Here is a 9,174-nt window from a genome sequence, read left to right as displayed (position 1 = left end):
ACCTAGTGACCTAGTTTTCACCCCACATGACCCAGGTTCGAACTTGTCCAAAATTTCATAAAAAACAAACATTCTGACAAAGTTTCGAGAAGATTGGAGAAAAAAAGTGGCCTCTAGAGTGTATACAAGCTTTTCCTTTGATTTGACCTAGTGCCCTAGTTGTTGACCTTACGAGACCCAGATTTGAAATCAACCAAGACTTCATAATAACAAACATTCTGACTGAGTTTTATGAAGATAAAATCAAAAATGTGCCCCCTAGGGTGTAAACAAGCTTATTCTTTGATTTGACCTAGTGACCTAGTGTTTGACCGCACATGACCAAGATTAATTCATCCGATATATTATGCAAACAAACATTCTGACCAAGTTTCATGCGCATCAAATGAACAAGAGTGTAAACAAGTTTTTCCTTTTGATTTGACCTGGTGACCTAGTTTTCGACCCCGAATGACCCAGTTCCGGACTTGGCCTAGAAATCATCAAGATAAAAATTCTGACCAAGTTTCATGAAGATAGGGTCCTCTATATGGCCTCTAGGTTGTTAACAAGCTTTTCCTTTGATTTGACCTGATGACCTTGTTTTTGACCCGACATGACCCAGTCTTGATCCAGGACTACAGATCATCAAGATAATCATTCTGCGCAAGTTTGTGTAAAAGCAAAGCATAAATGAAACCTCTATATGGCTGAAAGTGACAAAATAAAAATTGTCTCTAAAAACTCTAGAACACACGATGGAATATAGTCGGTTTTCAAAAGGAACCGAGATCTTATTGTGACTTAAGTTGTATGTAAGTGTGGTTAAAATCAAATATAATATGTCACTTCTATCGTGTTCACAAGGTAAAAAATAACAAATTTTAGCTCTTTCAGGGGTCAGTCAGGGACCGTAACTCCGGAACCTACAATTGGATCTGACAGATTCATCATGGAATCCAAGATTTATTGTTGTTGAAAATATTTTGCAAGTTTGTATCAAATTAAACCATAAATGAAGTCTATATATATCTGCAAAAGCCAAAATAGCAAATTTTGGACATTTAAGGGGCCATGATGAGATCTGGCCAATTTTCGAAAGGAACTGAGGTATTATGCCAATACAAGTTATGTGCAAGTTTGATTAAAGTTGGTTTCAAAATGTGGTCTCTATCGTGTTCACAAGCCAAAAATAGCAAATTTTGGCCATTTAAGGGGCAATAACTCTTAAACCCATGACTGTATCTAATCAGTTTTCGAAAGGATCCGAGATATTATGCCAATACAAGTTGTATGCAAGTTTGATTAAAGTTGATTGCAAAATGTGGTCTCTATCGTGTTCACAAGCCAAAAATAGCAAATTTTGGCCATTTAAGGGACAATAACTCTGGAACCCATGATGGGATCTGGCCAGTTTTTGAAAGGAACTGAGCTATTATGCCATTACAAGTTGTGTGCATGTTTGATTAAAGTTGACTGCAAAATGTGGTCTCTATCGTGTTCACAAGCCAAAAATAGCAAAGTTTGGCCCTTTAAGGGGGCCATAGCTCTAGAACACATGATGGGATCTAGCCAGTTTTCAAAAGAAACTGAGATATCATGCCAATACAAGTTGTGTGCAAGTTTGATTAAAATTGATTGCAATATGTGGTCTCGTCGTGTTCACAAGAAATTTGGACGGACGGACGGACGACGGACGAAGGGCAATCACAGAAGCTCACCTGTCACTGTCACTACGTGACAAGCTAAAAAGCACAAAAGCACTGCTTTTTAAAAACAGTTTTGTTATTTTAGAAACAATGTGCAAGATACCGTGTAACAGGCAAAAGCTGACTACATAACCAGTAAATTAAAAGAAGAAAAAAATAGTCCTAAAACGTTGTGGCAACAACTTAAAAATTTGTGGTACAGTAACAAAACAAAAAACTGTCCAAATGTTTTCAAAATTAAAAATGTTTTTTCCTATGATGCAAAACAAATTGCCTCTCAATCTTCGCAGAACAAATTACCGGTAAATAACATTTAGAATTGGTGTATAGTCTTTTTACATCATAGTTTACTCATCATAATATTTAGAATAAAGGAATTAAAACAGTTTTTCACCGACTCAGCATGAAACTATTGTGATTGCTTGTTTCTTTATATAGAGTTACAATGGCTGTGCACTGAGGCGGCGATTTATTATTATTATCACTATTATTGTTGGTGTTGTTGTTGTTTTTGTTACAATAACTATGCACAGATGTGATTTGTTATCTTTATTGTTATTATTTTTATAAGTAGTAGTTTATTAGGCATTTTTTTTTCATCAAGAGTATTACACCACCTTAGATAGGTTGCTTTTAACTCATGGTGTATTACTTTAGTCAAAAATTGTAATCATGTTTGTAAAACACTAAATTAAACAAAATATATTGACGATTAAAATCTTATCTACATTGTTAAAATATGAATGTCAGGTGTCAAACGGATACTTTTATAGAAACATGTGAATTCATCTCCATGATCACTTAGAACTATGGTGGCTAATTCAGGACATTTCGCAGTGGCATGCGCGTAGTTTTAGTAGCACATTTTGTTGTGTCGTCCTGCCGCCCGCGCTAACGCACCATAAGGAAATTTTGAAAGCGGCATGAAACAAAAAATGCAACAGAACAAAACATTTCATTTTGAGTGGGTGTGCGCGACATATGTTAAGATTTTGTTTGTCGCGTTGGCGCGCGCCCCAAAACGACACTGAAAACTTTTTAAAGTTTCATTATGGCACGTGCACACCAAGATGTAAAAGATTTGGAAATGTGCTACATAAACAGCGTACACGCTAACGCGACAAGTCCTAAATCATATATCATATAACACAACACAACAGAACAGAAGTTCCAATGCACACCTGCAAAATGAATTAATTATCGCACCGATTAAATACTGAACAATAACTATTTATCTCTAAATGTTAGCCGTGAACAACGTAATAGCAAGCCAGGGAAGATAACACATTTCAGATGTTGATAATTGTCCTGCAAAACCAGAAATAGCAAACCCTTTAGCTTTCATTATCTTTGATACATACATGTCATAGCAAACGCCAACACACGGCTACTAAACGCTAGCGCCACCACCAAATTGTGGTGATAAGGAAAAGAGCTATCGGCATTTCCGTGGTGCAGCTATCGCCCGTTTTTACTTGTAAACAAGTGAGTAAAATTTATATTTTATCTTATATTTTCATTGATAAAACGTTTTTCGAAAATCAGAGAATGTAGTTCCGTGTAACAACACTTTTACAACAGGTTGGCTGTAATTTCATTAAAATATTATGCAAATTGTGGTGCCAGGAGCTTTTCTCCCGAATTTGACAGTGGCATATTTTCATATCGGCCAGTATTCGAACATCATTCCGATGATTAGACACACTGTAAGAACATACCTGCGCATGCAAATGGTGTAGAAATGAATTACACTTATTCCCATACACAAAAGAATTACGAAACATACAGTAAAAAATTACAACATGACTATTTTTGGAAGTGGTGGCGCTATCATTCAAGTGGTGGCGCTATACAGTAGTGGTGGCGCTGTTATATATAATTAGTGGCTGATATATTCAATTTTAATACATGAAAATGTCTGTCTGCAATCCACGGAAATTTTTACAATAATGGATGTTATCAACCTATCCCACACTACACCCAAATTACGTTACTCAACAAAATACATGTAGTAACCTCTACATGATCGCAAAATAATCTACATGTATATGGATTTGACAGATTGTACATCTAAGCTCTATTGATTAATCATATTCAATCGATTGGAACTGAAAATGCACTGTACTCACTTTTCAGAAATAATTGTGACAGTAAGGTCTTTTGTTTACAATGACATGCAAACGACGTATAAAAACAAAGGGAAGTAACATTCAGAATCTTAATATAACAAATAAATTCTACACTATCTTCAGATTATTTCCTGGACACAAATCTTTCTTTGAAATAAAAGTATTGCTGCTATTTTTCTTGACCTGAATTTAAAGTACACTTAGGTTTGTATTTAAGTAGAATATTTAAAGGTTAGAAATAATTCTACATTTAGTAACGCTTTAAACAATGGAAAATATTTACTTTGACTACAAGAGTCCCAAGGGTCTGTGAGTATTTTGTTCTCTTTTTTTTTCTTAGATAGAGAATGTTTCATCAAGGTATATAAACTATGATCGTGTTTTTCTTTCTTTAATAACATAATTCCTTGCAGGAAAATTATCAGTTAGAGAATGTTGGTGTTTGTTTTGTTCCGGATGCGTTAGCAGTTCGTATTATTGTATGCCGTAACAGCGCCACCACTACTGTATAGCGCCATCACTAGAGTAATAGCGCCACCACTTTTAAAAATCCTGGTATATTTCTTCTAACCTGAGATTCTATTATTCATGGTGTGTGCTTATATAGTTATTTATCACTTCTACACCATTTGCATGCGCAGGTATGTTCTTACAGTGTGTCTATACATCAGAATGATGTTCGAATACTGGCCGATATGAAAATGTGCCACTGTCAGATTCGGGAGAAAAGCTCCTGACACCACAATTTGCATATTATTTTAATGAAATCACAGCCAACCTGTAGTAAAAGTGTTGTTACACGGAACTACATTCTCTGATTTTCGAAAAAAGTTCTATCAATAAAAATAGAAGATAAAATATAAATTTTACTCACGTGTTTACAAGTAGAAACGGGCGATAGCTGCACCACGGAAATGTCGATAGCTCTTTTCGTTATCACCACAATTTGGTGGTGGCGCTAGCGTTTAGTAGCCGTGCAACAGTAACTAGCTTTTCTGTAATCTTAAGTACGTACTCTCCTGGATAGAATGCGACACCATTGGTCATAGTAACACTACCGTCGCTACATGGTGATTCCTTAAGTAGCACCATTTCACAAAACTGAATGTTACTCATTGCTAGAGCAGGAGTGCAACCAGATGGTAATCTATTATTGTATAGTATTTGGTGTAGAAAACCAGAAACAAGCACATATGTGTATTCTATTTTGTCAGATATTTCTACACTAAGAGGAACCTCATCAAGCGTTGTTCGTTTGTTAAAGTCTACTGTCTTATCTGTAAACAACTTGTAATCGTCATACTGAGAGGTAGGTTGTCTAACATATTTTATAAAATTTAACCTAAGTACGAAGTAATTGTCTTCAACAGCCATACCGAGCACTTCTTCAGAACATAGGTCGGCACTAGTCTCATTATTGTGCAAAACTAAATGACGGACAGTTGCAATAATCTCATCTTCCGATGGAAGCTTGGACCCGGCTGTTTGGTAAAGGATTTTCAACCTGTAATCGAAGCGGGTACCATTCACTTTTGAAATCACTGACTGGCAAGAGTCACCCACTCTGATATATGTCCCTGGGTATACTTTCAAAACGCATTCTCTCTGTGAAAAGGTATTTTTAGATTAAATTTACTGTGTGTAAACGTAATATTTTATATAACATGCATATTAAAACTTCTTAACAAATGAAAGAAATTTGAAGAGATTTATTAATGTTAATCTAGAGATATTCTTCTTTGATATTCCCCTGAAACGAAGAGCATATACATAGATGTAGGAAAATACTTTACGTTTGATGTAAATTGTGTATGGTAGTATCCCAACAGTTAGTTTAAACATATTTATTTCTAAAATAGAGTACATATATTGGTACATATGTCATAAAATGGTGAAGGCAAAACAGGAAAAGATAAGAATGAAAGACAAGTCTTATAATCAAAACAGTTGACACATGGTTCGAGTCTCCGTTTTACAATAAATAAATCATAACACGTAATTTTAGATGATTCCAAAACTGTCAAATCAATATGTTTGTTTCTGGAAATAAACTGTCAGATCGATGAAAATGTTATGCTCATATAGCAATATTTTAATTATGTATGTGAGATACAATAACAACATTGTATGAAAAAGGTTATTTTGCATTTACATTTAGAAAATTAATAGAAAATTAAATAAAATTTTAATTGATCTTACCAGCAAATTATCGTAGACCATTCCGTGCTGACACTTTTCCTTTTTATCTCCTGATCCATGCTGTTGTTTCGTACTCAAAACTTCTGATTTTAGCACCATTGAAAACTTCTCCACATTTCTGATATCATTTTGCCTTGCAAAACAAGATTCGTGGTCCTCGTTGCAAGCTAGGCAGAAGACATTCCTATACACTCCTATATTACCTCTGACAGGAGCATAAGTTTTGCGACATTTGTTTTCGTAGTCATGGTAACCTACGGGACAAGACGATATGAGACTGCTGTTGTCAATATAAGGTTGGGCGGCCCCGGAAGTGACTTTCCATTTCAGCATACATCTGTTTCCAAGGGTACTTCTTATCCTATTTAACAGGAGCTTCCCTCCCCTTGAAGGAGAGGGGATAAGAAAACTCGCCAAAAGAACAGATTCACAAATTAAATGAGTTTCCCACAGATTAGCATTTACAAAATCATTGTTACATTTCGCGCAATAAATGTTCCTATAGTTTCGCCTTGTGGTGTGACTGTATACTGGAATGATTTCATCTAGCTGATCATTGTTTGGCTTTAAGCATTTTGTTCTTATTTCATCGTTTTTGTTCTGCCTTTCCTTACTAGGACAATTCTGTACTAATGAATACCTGTCCATATCGTTGACAAATAAAGATGATTTTGAATATCCTGTAGACGTTTTGACACAGTCACTCATTAAAATATCGTTTTCTTTGCTTCCAGTGAAGTTTCCAGTTTCTGTTCCAGCACCTATGCAGCAACTTCCGGTAGCACGGCAGGTGTTCGCGCAGTCACAGGGAATACAGCACCTATTTAACAGATGGCTTGTATATCCATCAGTTTCATTGGTTGAGCAAGTCGCGACAGGGCAAAATGTCTTAATCGTTTTCAGTGGCGCATTTATATGAGCCGTGCCATGACAAAACCAACATAGTGGGTTTTCGACCAGCATGGATCCAGACCAGCCTGCGCACCCGCGCAGTCTGGCCAGGCTCCATGCTGTTCACTTTTAAAGCCTATTGGAATTGGAAAAACTGTTAGCGAACAGCATGGATCCTGACCAGACTACGCGGATGCGCAGGCTGGTCTAGATCCATGCTGGTCGCAAAGCCTCTATGTTGGTTTTCCCATGGCACGGCTCATATCAAGTATGAAACTGGTATTAGCAGATGTCATTCGACCATTAACATTACCACCAAGTCGAAGAGTTGTCACGCCGTTCATTCTTGAAATTACTAAACAAGTAAATACAAATGTTTCTTGCATACCAGACGGGGATTTCCGGTATTTTTACCGGTGCTGGAAAACTCCATCTTACACCCCGGGGTGTAAGATGACTCTCGTGCTGTAAATGACGTATTACGAACTACATATATGTAGAAGATTTATGTAGTAATTGATATTTTATTTATAAAACGGAATAAAAATTCAATACCTTGACTGTTCCTATTAGTTCCTGATAGTATATTTCTCGATTCAAATCACGTTATTTTATCAAAAATTCATAACGTTACGCTGCAAATGATAAAACAAAACCGGAACTAAACATTGTTATTTGTTTTGAAACGTCATGACGTCTTTCCTGTTTACGGACGTTGGTTTCCCGCGCTTTGTTTAAATACACTGCTATAAGAAATAGTTCTAAAAGGAAAGCCGTTCGATTGATTTTATTTTTATTATTATTTCTTGAAATCGGTATGCAAGAAAAAGAATCAATCACTGGTCGCGGGTAAAGATGGGAATATCCGGCACGAGGGTAACTGTTTAGGCGGTAACTCGGCTGGAAAGCCTCGTTACCGCCTAAACAGTTACCCTCGTGCCGGATATTCCCATCTTTACCCGCGACCAGTGAAAGATTATTATAATCTATGAAAGAACACATCATTATTTGCTGATATTTGATCTAAAGTTTAAGAGCAGTTCTGTATCAAACAACTGCAATATCTGAAACTTTTGTCCACATCATTTGAGGTTCACATATATATAACGGTCTTATGATACCACATTGCTGTAGTTTTATACAGTATTTAAAGTAAATGCAGTACACACAACTTATCTTAAATAATATAAACCAATGTAGATTTTCCTGAAAATAATCACATGTAGCTCAAAGAATGCTGTTTTATAACGACAAACAAAGGAATGAATTAAAATCACAAGAAAGCTGTGAAGCGCTAAACAATGGCTTGAGAAATAAATTTATTCGCTTCTTTGTTACATTGTTATATTGGTCTGTGACAGTATCAAGTTTTCCCGACAACTACCCTCCGCTAAAACGTACACTAAAGTGAAAAGCTGTTTAATTTTTAGATACCACTTATAGGTAAAGTGACAGAAATCATTAGAAGTATTAAACACATGCTGATTTGACATAGAATTACATACTAGTTATGAAAGGTGAAATTCATTAGTATACGCTTAACAGGGAGATAGCTTTTTTCTCACATATGTCAGCCACTCTTTAGAAAACGTATTCATAAATAGCTCATGCCGTAGAATAAGTGATGGGATATTAATTTCTTAATTGTGATTTGACGGCTCTGTTTCGGTTGTGTGTGTATCTCGTAAACCTATTTAGAAGTATTAAGAATGACTTGGAAATGGTATTGTGGTTGCAAATATACCCGAGGTCGTGATAAGTAGCTTTTTTCGTTGAGAATATCAAATTTCGCTTCTAAAATATATGATTTAGAAATATATTAGGGGCACTTTGTATAAAAATGTGAAAAAAATGTCGTAAAGATGTGTCATCTAATACTTAACTTTGCTTTGTTTAAGTATAAGCTGTGTCCATATGACCAGATTAGTCGGATTCGGTTGCTATATATGCATACAATAGGTACTATATTTACCGAAACCAATTACAATGTCTTATTTTGAGTTCTTCTGTAAAATATTGACTTTTTTCTATTGTTCTTATCTATGCAGAACTCGGAAGTTCTCCTTTCTTTAGGGTTTGTTTGATATAAATTCATTTCTGCATAAAGTTGTGTATGTTTTATAGGATCAATGATAAGTATAGAATTATTATTTGGAAAGAAGTAATGAAACAATGAAGAAAATCTAGATTCTACACTGGACAAGTTTTACAAAGTTTCCGCTATGTATATATTTTTCAATGTTAGAAGAACATTTTATACCAACCTC

Source organism: Mercenaria mercenaria, chromosome 1 (genome assembly GCF_021730395.1).
Source record: "Mercenaria mercenaria strain notata chromosome 1, MADL_Memer_1, whole genome shotgun sequence".
Taxonomy (NCBI): domain Eukaryota; kingdom Metazoa; phylum Mollusca; class Bivalvia; order Venerida; family Veneridae; genus Mercenaria; species Mercenaria mercenaria.
Note: the sequence above shows the minus strand (reverse complement) of the source record.